The following is a 15,885-nucleotide window of genomic DNA, read 5'->3' as shown; positions in this document are numbered from 1 at the left end:
CTGTGGCAGAGATTGATAATTGCCCCCCAGAATCCATTTCCCCTTCTAACACCTTGCGAACTAGAAGGCCCAGCACGTATGACCCCCAAACTCCCTTGCAGCTGAGTGTGGCGGGTGATCAATTTTCAGCCAAAAAGACAAGTGATCTGGCAATTTTGAGGCCGTGTCCTGAAAAGGGAGGCAGTGTCCCCTCCTTCCTTTTTCTCCCTTCCCACTGGCAGGGTCACAGACGCAGGAGATGTGTGGTGTGCTGCTCCCACACGCGACGGCATGGAGCAGCAACATTACAGGAGGAGCTCGGGTCCTCAACCCTGTAGGGGGCAGATCACCCACCCAGACTTGTACGTGAGAAACTTCCCTTTGGTTTCAGTCCCTGATTTAGGGGTCTCTGTGACAGCAGTCTAACTTCTCCCAATGCCTGGCACAGCCGCTCTCTGGAGGCAGAGATGGGATGCCGATGGGTAGTGGTGTGTGGGAGGGGCCTTCCTCCTTATTTGGGTCCTCAGCTCTCAGTTCCCTACCACCTGACTCCTTCAGATCTGCTTCCCCAAGTGTCGGAGAGACCTTCCAGGTAGATAAGACACCCCCTGAACCGCCCTCCCCGCCAACTAAGGCAAAATTGCGGCAGGACGTAAAGGCTCCCCTCCCTCACAATACACAGTTTAGTCTTCCCTTCAATTGACCATTTCTCAAAGGATTCATCTCCTTCGTGAGAAAAGGCCCTTCCATGCTCAGGGACCTTGCCAGGCCAACCCCGCCCTACGGGGAGAGGGTCGGGGGGGACAGAAAGCATGCGGGCTTCAGATCTGAGCCCGCGTCTCCTCTTTACCACGTCCCAGCCTTGTAAGCCTGGACAAATCTCTTAGTCTCTCTAAGCCTCCATTTCTTCCTTTAGAAAAGGAAGATAATATTAATTGCTTACAGGTTTGTGGAGGGAATTCAAGATTATACACTTGTAAAGTCCCTAGTAGCCTGGCCGGCACACAGTCGGTGCTCACTAAACCGTGGCTGTTATCACTATGCAGATAAGTGTGGGAATCTCGAGGACACAGCTGGAGGAGAGCACTGAATGACCTCTGCAGTGATGGGGTGGAGGAGAGAGTTGGGGGGAAGAGACTGCAGCCATAAAGAGGAAGAGGGAGGCAGAGCTGAAGGTGCTATCAGGGGAGAGGAGAAGAGAGGGCTCAGAGATACCCACACTGGGGGAGAGGGTGGAGGGCACGGCTGTGGTGTCTATCAGCTGTCTCCAGCTCACACAATTCCTCGCCCATCTCACCTCCCCACCCTGCACTTCTGTCTGGGTTGGCCACCCTCACCATCATTACCATTGTTGCCGCACTGTCAGCTGCTGTTTCTTGCCTCATCTTCCTTCCTGCCCTTGATAGGGCAGAAGAAGGGGACGGGAAGCACCTGCCTTGCCCAGCAACCTCCCTACCTCTATAGGCTAGAGCAGCCCAGGGTGGTGGTGGGGAGCCCAGGCTCTGTAGACAGACGGTCTGGGTTCCATCCCCCGCTCCAGCCCTTAAGAGCTGGTGATCTCAGCAAGTTATGTGGCTTGTCTAATCCTTCAATTTCCTCGTCTGCGCAACAGGGAGAATAGGGCCACGGAGAGGAAGGCGTGAGATCATGCACAGTGAGCCCCCAGCATGGTGTCTGGCGCACAGCAAGGGTTCCATAAATGTTAGCTATCACCAGAGCTGTCTTCCTGGGCACATGACCTGTGCAGTCACACAGCCCCGTGCTCAGAAGGACCCTGCGCTTGGTTTAATGCTCTGTGGTCACCATCTTGAAATTCTTAATAATTTTTGAACAAGGGGTGCTGTAAACCATGTAGTCAGTCCTGGCTATTATTAGCATGCATTTTTGAGTCTGCTGGCTGGGGGGTGGCTATGTAAGGGAGGAGATACCCAGCAGTCTGCTGGAGATGTGAGACATTAGAGCGCCTTGGGGACCTCAGGGGAGTCCTTTAAGTACAGTGATGTGGGTCCTTGCCAGGTTTCCAGTTAGGGACTGAGAGGGTAGTGAGACCCCCATGCACACCCGCACAGGACACTGGGGATAGATGGGGGTGCCTTCCCCTCAGACAGCCAGGCTAATAGGCGGCCTCCAGAGCCCACCACTACCTTCCTCTTTCAACTCGCCTCCCACCAAGGGCAAAGGTGCCTGGGCAAACACCCACCCATCTGCCCCCTGGATCTGATCCTCTGTATGCCCAGGACAGAGGCCATGTACAAGTCAGGAGTACAGGAGTTATGTCCAGAGCCCCTACATCTTTGGGACATGGAAGTACTTCATGGCGGGAACCAGTGCTGCCCTGAAGCCCCTCAGTGCCCAGGTCCAACTCAGTCTTGCTGTTCAGGTTGGACCCGGGATGAGAGTGACGCAGAAGAAGGGACATCGTTAACTACTACTGCTGGTGGCCCAAGGGTTGGCCCAGCCCCAGGAGACAGAAAATGTCTGCTCCTTCTATCTCCTTGACCTTAAACCCCAGGTTAGCACGTCTAGAAAGCAGTCTGAGGTGATTGGGGCGGTGACTTGAACCCTCAGGAGACATGGAGCCTTGCAGGGGTGGTTCCTTGGAGTTGGGGGTACCCCACAGCACTATGACGAGGAATGACCCCCCAGAACTGCCATAAGCCACCTCGGGAGGCACATCTGGTGCCTGCTGTCTGTCTCCCCTACTGGATTCTGAGTTCCTGGAGGGCAGGGCCCACCCACAGTGAGAGCTGACCAGATGTTTGCAGACACCCTCCTCCCCAACACCCCACACTGCCCCAGGTCCTGTCCCATGTTCCCCAGCCTCGCCACCACAGCCCGGCCCTCTTCTGTTCCTGGGCCTTCCTGGGGTAGCCCACGTGTGAGTCTGAGGGTGGCCGGGTCTGGCAGGTGGAGCCTGGCCCTGGATAAGGCCCCTCTCCATCCGCCTCCGGCCACCTGTCCTGAGTACTCACTCCCTTCCAGACAGCTGGAGAATGGCCCCGGAGCCTCTGGTTAAGGGAGGGGGCGGGTGTGGGAAGGTTCTAAGGGAGCTGAGCCAAGGCCAAGGGGAGGCCCTGCTAGCTGATGGGGATGCTGAGTGTGCATGTACAAGGGGTGGGGGTAGGGGAAGGCACTGGGGAGAAGTGGAAATTGGGGGTGGGACCAGAGAATGGAATGTGGAGTTCATTCTCCTGGGGGCACAGCTGTTTATTTTGATCTTCCCGTCAGCTGCGGCATATTCCTTATCTTCGGGCTCAATCCAGACTCCACCCCCTTCTCTGTTGCTGAGCTGGGGAGGGCAGATACTGTGGGATACAGTCCTGCTCCCTGCTCTCACCACCTTAGGGTCCTTGCTGCTCCAGGCACTAAAAGGGACAAGGAGAGAGCAGGCCCCCAAAAGAAATGCCTGCTCCACACTTCAGACCCACTCTGCACCCATCCATGGGTAACTGGGTTTCGAAAGCAAGTCAATTCACGTCAAGGCCCACGCCCACCTGCCATGACAACCTGAGCTGGTCAGCCTGGCGTTGTGTGCATATTTCAGTTTTATCGGTGCCACAGGACTTGAAGGGCCGGCAAATAGTGCCAGCTTAGTTTGGAACTTGGGACAGAGGCAGCTGTTACCTCCCAGACCACACCAGGCTCTTCTCTGGGCTGACACACTGTAGTCCTCACGCCAGCTTTTTACTTGGCGCCTACTGTCTCCAATGATATGCTATGAAAATAATAAGAACTGATTTTCTATATACTTATGGAAACACGACTCATGACTTGTTTTGCATTTTTCATGTTATTGCAGAACTGGAACATTTAGAAAAAGAGAAAAAAAAACAGAAAAAAAAAGATCACTCACAGTTCTACTACCCAAAAAACAAGCACTGCTAACATTTTGATATATTTTCTTCCAGTTTTTTCTCTATGTATGTGTGTGTGCATGTGTAAAATATATAGTTGCAAATATATTGTATGCACAATTTTGCATCCTGATTTTTTCTTTAATATTACCATAGAATTAATTCTTGTGATATCACACACTTTTGCAATTGACATTTTTAATGGCTATCTAATACTCCATTTAACAGACGTACTATACTTGACTTAACCATTCTCTATTGCCAGGCATTTCCGTTGTTCCAAATTGCTGTCACTGTACAAAACAGTTTGATGAAAATCATCATGGACAAAAGTTTTCTACAGCTAGAATTATTTAAATTAGGAAATTTAAATTAGGAAAGTGGAATTACCGAGGCAGAGGGTCAGAATATTTTGGAGGCATTTGATTTTGATACTTAGAACCAAACTGCTTTCTGAAGTGAGACTTTACCACATGACAAGGCCACCAGCAGCGCAAGAACATGCCCATTCAGATCCACTATCGTGTGAGGACGCCACTCACTGTTAGAAATCTTTTTACGTGTCTAAGTCACGGTACCTTTCGTAAACTATTCTTTTTGGCTGCTGAGCATCCAGTTCCTTTTCCAGCAGCGCTCCCACTCCCTCTTTGCAGATTCCCTCTTCCCTGGTGCAAATCCAGGAGCCAGCCTGCCTGCATTGCTCCACGGAAACTGGTGGGCCCAGCCCAGCCATTCCCACCATGCCTGGCCATGCAGAGGTGACTGGCCAGCTACTGTCATCTGCCTGTAGGTCCCTCTGCCCAGTTCTCGGGCACTTTGTCAGTTTCTGCCCATTTCCAAACCTGGTTTTCCAGTCTTTCTGGTGAGACTGTGTGTTCCCGACCTTCTTCCAACAAATTCCCTTTGCCTTATATTGGACAATCTGTCTCTGTCGCTAACAGAACCTTGAGAACACCAATGCCTTGCCAACTTAGTGCTTTTCAAAATGCAAGTCAGGACGCTTTATTGGGTCATGAAGTCATGAAGCTAATCATGATCAGCATTTTTTAAAAACCAAACAACAGAATGAAAAAGAAAATATCAAAAGTACATCATCTGGAGTGAGGGTAAGTATTGTTTGGTGAAACCAGTTTGTTTTATATATACATATACATGTGTGTTTATGTGTGTGTGTGTATAAAATGAAAATATTTCTACTTTTGCAAAACACTGCCCTGACTGAATTGGAGTTACTTGAGAATAAAGAACAGATCATCTCTCCTAAGCGTTTTTTCTATTTCTCCCTAAATCTTTAGTACCTAGGAAAATGTACTTCCTTGCCAAAAGAATGGTATATTTCAAGGTCTACCCACTATCTTCTTCCTGTTCACAGCTGGACATTTCCTCCTACCCTTTACCTAATGATACTTAATGATAAGGAACAAATTTTCCTCCTGGTCTTTAAATTTCTGTTAATGACACCAATATTCTTCCAGCCACCCAGGTTGAAATATTCTGGAGTAGTCCTTAATTAGTCTCGTTCATTCATCTACTGAGCACACACTGGATTGCAGCAGGAGAGAAGGCATACAAGCACACGCTACAACACATGGCAACATACTCCATCTTAGAAGTGTGAATGGTGCCTAACCGGGCAAAGGCAGAGCAATCTCGCAGGGCAGATAATCCTTCATGACTTCCTACCAAATAATTACTAAGTTCTATTGCTTCTACCTTCAAAGTATTTTGCCAAATTACCCCCTCATTTCCATTTCTACTGGCGTCACCCTAGTTTCAATCCTTTTTATATTTAGTATAGACACTCTCTTGCCAACTCTATCATTCAACTACTGCTCTAGAAATCATCTTAAAACAGTTCTGATCCTGCCACCTCCTTGCTCAAAAGCCTTCGATGGCTCCCCATTACCTACCAAATAAAGTGCTAACTCGCCAACTCAACACTGTTGGTTTGGCTTCTTCACCATTGCCCAAAAGGTTTTTTCCAGTTCTATGTCCCACTACACCAGCTATCCTCTAGACCAGTCCAAAAAGTTCTCCCTTTCCAACGAAATGTCAGTCTGAGGCCAGATTTTCTTCACATATGTCAACCGAAACAACATATTGCAACAGACTGAAGCAGAAGCAGATATGATAATCCAGCTGCCTTCTAGCCAGCCAATAAAGAGATTTACAAAAATAGAAAACAACGCCTCCCTTCTCAGTAATACTTCTTTTGGAAAATTCAGTTATTATTTTATAAAAAATATGCTATGTTACCATGCAATGAGGTTTTTATGGTTAAAGGAATTAATGAATATTTTTTAAACTTCTCACTTAAAACTTTTTAATAGCAATTAAACGTCAATAGCGAGAACTTTCAAAAACAAAAGTCCTTTGGGATCGTCAATAATTTTTAAGGGTGTAAAGTGCTCCTGAGACCAGAGAGTTTGAGAACTGCTGCCTTAGACTTCACACATCAGTTTAATTCATTATTCACGTTTTACCCCCCGCCCCAGTGTGTTGCTGGAGATTTTAAACCATTAAAAAAACAAGTGGTCATATTAAGAACAATTATTGTTACACAAATAATAATCATTATAGAAACAGCCACTAGCTATTTCAGAAAGAATAATAAAGAATAAGTAAGCCTAATAATTTCCATAGAAACAAGAATAGAAAAGCGATTATTTCTATAACATGGCTTTCAGTAAAAAAACTCAGATATTCAGAAAAGTAAAAAGATACAAAAGTAACCGCCATTTAAAACTGCTCCTCGATAATTTCTCATAAAGTCCACTCTTCTTTTATTTTCTCAAATGGCACCTTTGAGAAGAAATTCCTGGTAATCCATCCGAAGGCAACTGCTCCTTCCTCCAGATTCCCCCAGAACTGTCACTCAGACCTTCCTTGTGGCCCAGGGAGTCCGTAAGAGCCCGTGAGCGAATGCAGGCTGAATTCCTAAATGTGCACATTTAACTGAATTGATTGAACTGATCACAAATTCAACTATACCTCCTGGAGGAGATACCAAGGAAGCACAGAAATCTACGCATTGTTTATACAACGTGGTCCCTTAACCCAAGCTCAACACAATGTTCAACCAAAGACTCAGCTGACTGTCCCAGTGAAAACTAGCTATGCTGGAGATTCTTAGAGATGGAAGAGGATGCCCAAACTATGTATACTGTGTTTTATGAGCAGTTTAAGGAGACTTCAACAGTAATTTTTTTTTTGAGGAAGATTAGCCCTGAGGTAACATCCGTGTCCATCTTCCTCTACTTTTTATATGTGGGATGCCCGCCACAGCACAGCTCAACAAGCAGTGCGCAGGTCTGCACCCGGGATCCAAACCGGTGGACCCCAGGCAGCTAAAGCAGAACGTGTGACCTTAACGCTGTGCCACCGGCCTGGCCCCCTTTAACAGTAATTTTGATGTGTGTTTTGTTTTTACACTGCCTTAAGCCAACACTGCATAAAATGTGGCTCTACTGGAAATGAGGAACGGACAAGACCTCCAGGACTTACAGACATTATTGGAAGGATATACCAGGTGGGTGAGCCCAGGAATCCTAGACCCATACGTCCTGTCCTCTGGACAGGGTATGTAGCTGTTTCTGGGTGGAATATCTTGTAGGTGAAGGTTACAGGTCCAGCACTAGAATCCAGTTTAACCACCAACTCCAGAGGCATGCCCTCTGCCACTGCCCTGGTGCCACACCCCTGCCAAAGCCTGAGTCTGGGGGAGACAAAGGGAAGGAAAATGAGCGTTGGAGGGACAGCTGGAGGAAAAGCTTGTTTGCACCACCACCGCGGTTGGGGCGGCTGTGGTCGGGCTGATTCATCCAGGGTTCCCCAGATAGGTCAGGGCCCCAGCCCCACCTAGCAAAGCTCACATCGCCACCACCCACTCCCGCTTCCTGGGTCGTGTGCAACACCTGATCTGCCTGCTAGGGCAGGGCTGGGCCACCCTCGCTCCTTCCCTTCCTTCTTGCTTGGCTTACCGGACAACCCCAAAGCTCTGAGAGATGGAGGTGGCTCTGGGCTTCCCTGGGGAACTTGTATCTACACTACCACACCTCCGCACAGATGAGCAAGTCACCACCAATACACCGTCACACGGAGAAGCAGCCCAGGGGCCTCCCAGCCTGCTCCACCTGTCCTGACGCTGTGTTCAGGACGTCTCAACAGGGAACCTGGGTCATCTCACACTCCCCCTGGTGGGTGGGCATACACACATGATGTGCGCGGAAAGTCTGACGGGTCAGAGTTCTTCCAGCCACCAGGCTCTCAATACCGACCCACTGTATGACCTCGGGCAAGTTATTTAACCTCTGTGCCTTATTTAACCCTGTTTAAATAAGTTAGTTAACCCAAGTTATTTAACCCTGTTTCCTCTGGAAAATGAGGGAACCTCATAGGATTCTTGTGAGGAATAAATAAGAAACAAGTTAATAAATATACATGTTTATTATAAACTTACGTATCTACAAATGGTATATACTGTGTGTAGGCGTTTACAACAGTCCCCAGCACATGGAAGTATTGTGCAAATATACGCTATGATTATCCTCAACATCTTTGCTGCCATGTGCCTGGGAAGAAATGAGGGTTCAGAGGAAATCCACACAATAGATTCCTACAAAGAATACCGAAAATGACTTCCAGAAGCTGTGTCAGAGGAAAGGCAGGGAAGAAGCAAGACTTTCTGAGGACCACCCAGGCGGCACCAAGCTCACACCCAGTAGCTGTAAAGAGAGTTTTGAGTTAGAACCCAAGGGGCTGGGCCCAGGCTGAAGAAGACTCAGTTTCCTCAGAGACCAAGAAACCTGAGAGAAAAACTCAGCCTGGTCCTAGAGGAGGAAGTCAAGTCAATGTGAAGAAAAGATGGAGGCTGCCCCAGGACCAGCAAGAACTGACTGACTAGAAGGAAAAAAGAGGCCTAGAAGAAACTAGAATGTTCCACACCCTGGCCCATGCTCAGTCACGCAGCACATCTAAGAGTTTGTAACCCCAAGATCCTCTCTCACTGTGATGAAAATAGAGTCCACATCTGAACAGTCTCCAAGTTTACGGTTCTGTAGTAGATACTGCTGAGAGAAAAGGATTGGAGCTGAGAGGAAAGGAAAAAGCAGCCTTGACTCTCAGGGGCCTGGTGTTGGGAAGAAACAGCACTCCTCCCCCCAGCTTGTGATATCCACTTGCCAGAGCAGAATAAACCCTCCCCTGGGTCCTCTTCAGAGCTGCTTCCTCAGCACCCAGCAGAGGAAGCTTAATAAACACAGCTTAGGAAAGAGTCTGTGAAGGCTAGACAGATGCCTTCCTGGGCATGGCGGCCTGGGGGCCCTCTGTGCCCCAGCCTCCCTTCCCTGGGCGTCCACTCCTCCTCCCACAGCCTCTAACACCTCCAGCTGGAGCCCAAGTCAGAGCCCAAGGTTTGCATCTGCCTGAGGCCCTGCTCGGGCTTCCTTTCCCAGAACTCAGGGCCCCCAAGGGAGGGGGCAGGAGGAGCCGCCTGGAGGAAAGAGAGCAGGGAACAGGAGGGAGGGTGAGTTAGAGCAGACAAAGCTGGGGCCAGAACTGGGAGTTTCTGGGACAGTCCCAATTTCGAGGATTCTGTCCAACTGTCTGACCACAGGCCAGAACTTGTGGGCCGATTTTTCTTTTAGACAAAAGGATGAAATGAAGTCATAGGTGGGATGGTGAGGAAAGAAACAAGGGCTGCCTCCTTGTTTTTGGACAGCCCCATGCCCGCCCTGAGGAGCTCCATCTGGGAGACGATTATGACGATGATATGATGATGACAAAGGGATCACGTATAAGGACTTAGGACACGCTTGGCACTCGGTGGGGCTTCATATGTGTTAAGTGAGGAGGGTGGGCTCTGAAGCCTCAGCCTCTTTCTCTGTAACCACTCTGTGCCTCAGTTTCCTCCTCCGTAAAGGCATAACAGTGCCCCCCTCATAGAGCTGTTGTGAGGACACAAAAAGATAATAACCGTCGTAAGGTAAGCATTCAATGACTATTAACCATTGTTAATCCTCACAATGACCCTTGAGGTAGGGACTACCGTTACGCCCACTTTACAGATGAGGAAACGCAGTGTCACACAGCCAGGAAGGAGCCAAGCTAGGACGTAGACCAGAGCAGTTTCTCTACTGAACACAGGCTCTCTCGACCACTCCATGAGAGAAAGCTCAGATGAGGGGTGAAGTGCACAAACTTTACAGCCAAATGGCCAAATCAGACTCCCAGCTCAGCCACTCACCAGTTGTGTAAATGGAAGCCAACTGCCTAACCCTTGGTGCCTTGCTTTGCCCATCTATAAAATGGACAGCCTGCTGTTGGGGGAAATACGTGGGTTACTAAGTGCTTGGAACACTATTATTATGGCTGGCCTCTTTCTCTGGGCCTGTCCTTCATGGTGCCCTCTGGCCACAGGCCTTGTAACTGCCCTCTCTGTCCTTGCTCAAGCTGGGCCCTGCCTGCTGTGTCCCTGGGGCCCCAGCAGCTCTGTGCCTTTCTAAGGGTCTGGGTGGCAGCAAGCAGATCTGGGCCAAGAAACGGGGCACCAAGTCCCCCCACCCCCATCTTTCCTAGAGACAGTGCCTGGGCCCCTGCTTTCTCTCCTTAGGAGTGGCTGATCCTGGGGAATTTCAACCAGGGTGGAGGAACTGGTCAGGCTGCTGAGGGCAAATAGTTTCAGAGAGGTGTGTCTTCTGAGGCCCCTTAAAGGAGATGACATGGGTGTCATGCCTTTGAAGGGTAAGAAAGGCCGTGCCACATTAGGTACGATGCCATGCTCACAGGGGCTGCCGGCCTTACCCTGTGCTCCCAACACATGGGTCCTTCTATCTCAAGGGCAAAGGAAGGTCAGGGAGGAGAAAGAGAAGGTGCGGGAGGGAGGAGGTCCCTGACCTGGAGAAGGCAGCCTGCCCCAGGGGCAGAGGCCAGCATGTTCGGGCCTGAGCCGGGAGGAGACCTGGAGCACATTTTATGGGGGCCGTGCTGGGTCAAAAGTGGTGCTCTGGGCCCTGGTGTGTAGACAGCTGGGGATGGGGTGGGCAACAGGCACCAGGAAACCAGCTGGCAGCTGAAGGATAGGTGGCGCTCTTCACCCCATCCAGCAGCCCCTGGAGCAACACACTGGGCAACAGCCCCACCTGGTGGACAGATGAGGACCACCATCCGCCAGGGAGCGCGGAGGAGCAAGGGGACCACGTGGAAGGGGGGTGCGGGTAAATAATCATATGGGGGGTTTCGAGAGGGACTGGGCTTGGAGGTCTTCTCGCTGGCAGAACCCCTCCTAAGCACGTGCTCTAGACTCCCCTAGACGAGGACTCACTTCCTCAGCAGGGGACTAGGCAATTATTTGTCAGGAAGTTCTCACGCTTTTTGGAAATCTGCCTCCACCAGTGTCGCCCCCTCGCAGCCCCCCGCCCCCACCCACCCCCCCCCCCCCCCCGCCTGCCACCTGAGGGCTTCCAAAGGCAACCTTTCAAATATTTGAGCACCGTTATAATATTCCTCTTGAACTTTCTCCCCATTTGCTTCAACCTTCTAGAGTCTGACTTCAACCTTTCACCTACTGCATCTTTTTCTCACTCAGTTATCCTTTTTAAATAGATGAACTTTCAAGGAATCCCTGCTAATTCTGTGCCCAAAGCTCATCCTCTCCCCACACCTGCAGCATCACTTTTAAAACGCCTTTGGATCTCAATGTCCCTATTGTTCAGGGTCTGATATGTTGGGGAAGCTGATGCTCTGATTTGGGGGTTAATTTAGACGTCAAGGGCACTGGCTTTGAAATCAGGCAGACAAGTGTTCAAAGCTGGGCTCTTCTAATGACTAGCTGCGTGACCTCAGGGAAGTTTCTTAGCCTTTCTGAGCCTGTTCCCTCATCTGTAAATTGAGGGTAGAGGTATTTACTACCTGGAGTTGTGGTGAATATTAAGTGAGATAAGGCAGGTAAAATACCTAGCAAGATGTGTTGCTCCTGGCAATATCATTCAGCTCCTAAATGGCCATTATAACCACATGCCTCTGAGATTAAGGGCTGTAGGGAATGCTTCGGGGAAGAGAAAGGTGAAAGGGCAGAGAGAAGGAGAAAGGGAGACTTTCTAGGGTTAATCAGCCTTTCCCAACCGGCAGGAATCCAGGGGGAAATCAACAAAGAGGTACCTTGTTCCAATCCCTTTTCCAGGGTGTCTTTGGCCCCCTGCTGCAATGGGGCAGGGCTTGACGGCTCTTTGAAACTCAAGAGAGTTTAAAATTTAAATGTCTTTGAGGGCAAGAGAAACACACCAAAATAAACACACCTACCACCACTCAGCAGAGAAAGGGAAACTTGGCAGGGGCCCCAGAACTTTCCCCACCCCCAGCCCTCCCTAAACTTCCTCTTGTGGTTTTCTCAAGAGTACAACCTGTTCTCCCCAGCGCCTGGGTAGGGGGCCGGGGCATGCCAAGGGTTCCACTGCACCCCACCCTATGCTGAGGGAGGAAGGGCTGTGTGTGTGTGGCAGAGGAGCAGCCTGGTACATCGGGCTTACCTGTTATCTCGGTGTGGCCACCTGTACCCGTAACTTCCAGCATCAACACCCATCCCCCCAACACACCCCCCCTTTCTCAAAGACGGAGGCACGAGGTGGTTTGATTGCTGGCAGAGAGGGACCGTCTTGGGGCCTCCCCAGATCAGTGCAGAAGGCTCTTGTGAGAAACCTAGAGTTTCAGAGAGGCAATGGAAAAATGGGTTCCCATGGAACCTCTGCTGAGGCCTGGCTCACATCATGAGCAGTGTCCCAGCCTGCTTGGAGGGATGGGGTTAGACACACAGGTGCACCTTTGGGAAGAGGAGTGAGCAACTTAAGATTGCTTCCACTCCTTGACCATCTTCCTTACTTAGCTACCAAGTTGGACTGTTCCTCTTGGAATATAGAATATGAGGGTCTGCGTGATTCTTAAAGATTCCCAACAAAAGAGGTGTCTTGGTTTTCCACAACCCCAGATGCTGGCACGTGACATTCATGCTGTGTTCTTTCTTGCATCAAACCTTGGTTTGTTCCTCTTAGTGAGTGAGGCTTACTCAGGAAAACACACACACACACACACACACACAGGGCCATTCAGAAAGGATACAAGCTCTGTACAGTCGCCATAACCCTATGGCCCCGGGGCCTGGTGGGGCTCCTTGCAAACAGTACCAGCACCCACACTCAGCTAACAGATTGCTGTCCTCTTTATCACCCAAGATACAGGACCGTGGACTCCCTTTCGGAAATTCTTAAGCCCCTGGCTCAAGTGCACATTCTATGTGGTCAGTCATGGAAGCAGGCTAGCCTAATGGTTAAGAACAGGGCCCCCCAAATCAAGTGACCTGGGTTTAAATCGCAGCTCTGCCATTTATTTCTGATGTCCTCTTTAGGAAAATCACACATCTCCTCTGTGCCTGAGCTGCCTCACCTACAAAGTGGAGATAAGCCTAGTGCTTACCTCATAGGACTGCTGGGAGGATTAAATGAGACATTACACCTACAACATTTAGAAGAGCACCTGCCAGTGCTATACAGTGTTAGCTAATATTCTGAGCTCTCAAAGGAAGGAAACAGGAAAGAGAAGGCGCTTGGGACCACGGAGGTCATGGTCTCAAGGACTGGACATATACTGGGATCCTCCTGGAATTCTCAGAGATCCTTTCGATTCCGAATTGCAGGGGGGTAGAAGCTCTGACTTGTTTACCATTACATCCCCAACATCTAGCCTGTGCAGGCAGAGTAAGGCCACAGCAAACAGGTGATGTGTCCATCAACTCTCAAAGCAGCCCCAGAATTGAAAGAGCAGAAGAATCTGCAGGAAAGCAAAGGGGGCTCCTGTTCTCATCACCCATGGTCTGGTCCCAAAGAATACTGAGTTGGGGGGCACAGAGCAAGCATTTGTTAGAGGAAACAGTCCTAGAGTCCAGAGATGGGCTGTGGGTGCTCCAAGATTGTGTGCACTGTCACATCACCCCCGGGTGGACTCTCCCAGTTGCACCCAGCTGGGAATTTCTGGGTTCTTAGGGATCAGCCCAGAAACTTGCCTTTCCCGGAATTCATCTTGTTCATTCCCACCTCTTTTTCATGCCTAGATATTGGGTTAGAGAGAGCAGGAACCGCATCTGGGTCCTCATTGTATCCCAGTGCCCCACAACACTGTCAGGCTTCAGCACAGCTCCGTAGAACAAACAAGTGCCCCCAATGACTTCCCACCATTTCTCTGCCTAGTGACTTTCATCATTCAGAATCCAGCTCAAAAGTCGTCTTCCCTCTGAAGCATTCCCGGCCACTCCAACTTGGTACCCTATCTTTGTCAGTCTATGACCCACATTAGCTGTCGATGACGAACATCACTGCACCCTCAGCATCCCATACCATCCCAGACACATAGTAAGTGCCCAATTAATGTTTGCAAATGAATACGTTAATGCTCCCTTAGTAGCAGCAACCAATTTCTTCAGTTATTTCTCTTGCTGACACATTAAAAGACACAGAAGAGACTAAGGCCATCACTTGTGTATCCATCAGACACCAGAGGCACCAACACTGAGGGGTCCCTCCTTCCATCCCATCCTCTGGCCTCCTCCCTGTGCCCTGGCTGGCAGGAGGACCCGAAGTCTCCTTGCCCACACTGGTTCTGCCCTCCTACTAGCCTCCCCGCCCCCGCATCCGAAGTATGAAGAACAATAGCCCAGCGAAGCCACTAGGCTTCCAGGTCAGCTTGGAGGCACACTGTGTGCACATAGCGGGCTGAGGACTTTAAGGGGCTTCTCTGTCCTTCAGCTACTTGCAAACACCTCACTCAGAGAGAAAATGAGCCGAGCTTCGGGGGACAACGGGGAGGTGATGAGGGTGCGGTGACCTCCTTAACCCACCCATCTCCGACCCCCCTACCCCGAGTGACCAGCCTGAGCTGGAGACCTCAGCGAAGGAGGGAGATGCTGACACTCCCTCTGTCTTGGTTTCTCCAGCCCTCAAGCCTACCTTCACGGCAGGTGAGCCCCCCGGAGCACCGATTGTGGCCGCAGACACTCTCTCCCGCCGCCTCTGTCTTCTGTCTTTGGGCAGGTTGGGGGGGGGGCGTCGCAACTTCCAGCCGCGGGGGGGGGGGGGTGTGCACCCCTCCCGCAAGCGCCCAAACCGAACCAGTCTCCACCCCCGCAGGCGCGGCGTGTTTACAAAGTGCGCTCCGCGCCGCAGATCCCGAGTTTAAAGCTGGGCAGGAAGTGGGGAAGAGGGGGCGGGGGAGACAAAGGGGCTGGGTGCTCGACTCAGCTAAACTTTGGGCCCCGACTCCTCCTGGCGCGGCCCCGCGGCTCACCCTGCGCCGCGCCCCCCGCCTGCAGGCCCCGCCCCCCGTGCCCTAGACGAGGGGCGGGGCAGCCCCCAGGCTCAGGTGCGCGCTGCAGGGCAGTCGCGGCGCAGGTTCCCAGACTTCTGCCTTCTGGGTATTCCGCGTCCATCCGCGCGCTTTCCGGGAAATAAACAACAACGTTAGGCGCTGTTTCTTGACCTCTTACTCCAACTCTGGCACCGTGGCAGACCCTTTGTGTAAATTAGCTCATTTTCCCCCCTGCTTTCAATCCCAGCCCAGTTTCACAAAAGGGGAAACTGAGGCACAGTAAGGTTAACGTGCCCGAAGTCCCACAGCTGGCGAGTGTTGGGATTCAAACCCAGCGTCTGCGTCCCGCCAGGCGCCCGCAAACGGAGACGAATGAGGCGCGGTGCTGTCACCGCACGAAGAACCCCATCCAAAGGGACTGACGGGCGAGTGACCGCGGAAAACCACAGGCGCCGCGTGGACGCCACGCCCTGGGAGTGAGGCAGGCAAGGGACAGCCTCCCGCCGCCTGCGCCTCCCGGTTCGCCCCGCAAATACCTGCGGATTGACTGAGGGCAAGAAGGTAGCGGGATGCAGAGGAAGACCTGCACTAGGTGTTCGTTAGGCTCTGGTTCCAAGTTGGACTTTGGAACTGCGGAGCTGTCAGCACAAAATAAGGTTTCCCAAGTTTCCCGCTCAGGAGAATCACCCGGAGAGCTTAACAA

The 15,885-nt window shown here is 50.9% G+C and overlaps 1 protein-coding gene across 2 annotated transcripts in view; it reads right to left on the bottom strand.

Annotated features, from left to right (window-relative positions):
- CCND3 (cyclin D3) overlaps positions 1–15,593 on the bottom strand; it is an 84,764-nt gene extending 69,171 nt beyond the window's left edge. The window contains exon 1 of one of the 2 annotated variants that reach the window (XM_014830825.3): positions 14,825–15,593. The gene's annotated coding sequence lies outside the window, so the exon portion shown is untranslated. The remainder of the gene's footprint in view (positions 1–14,824) is intronic. The other variant, XM_070514956.1, reaches the window with a different exon arrangement.
- Between the last annotated feature and the right edge of the window lie 292 nt (positions 15,594–15,885).

Source organism: Equus asinus, chromosome 8 (genome assembly GCF_041296235.1).
Source record: "Equus asinus isolate D_3611 breed Donkey chromosome 8, EquAss-T2T_v2, whole genome shotgun sequence".
NCBI lineage: Eukaryota > Metazoa > Chordata > Mammalia > Perissodactyla > Equidae > Equus > Equus asinus.
The sequence above is the reverse complement of the archived record's forward strand: the minus strand, read 5'-3'. Positions and strand labels throughout refer to the sequence as shown.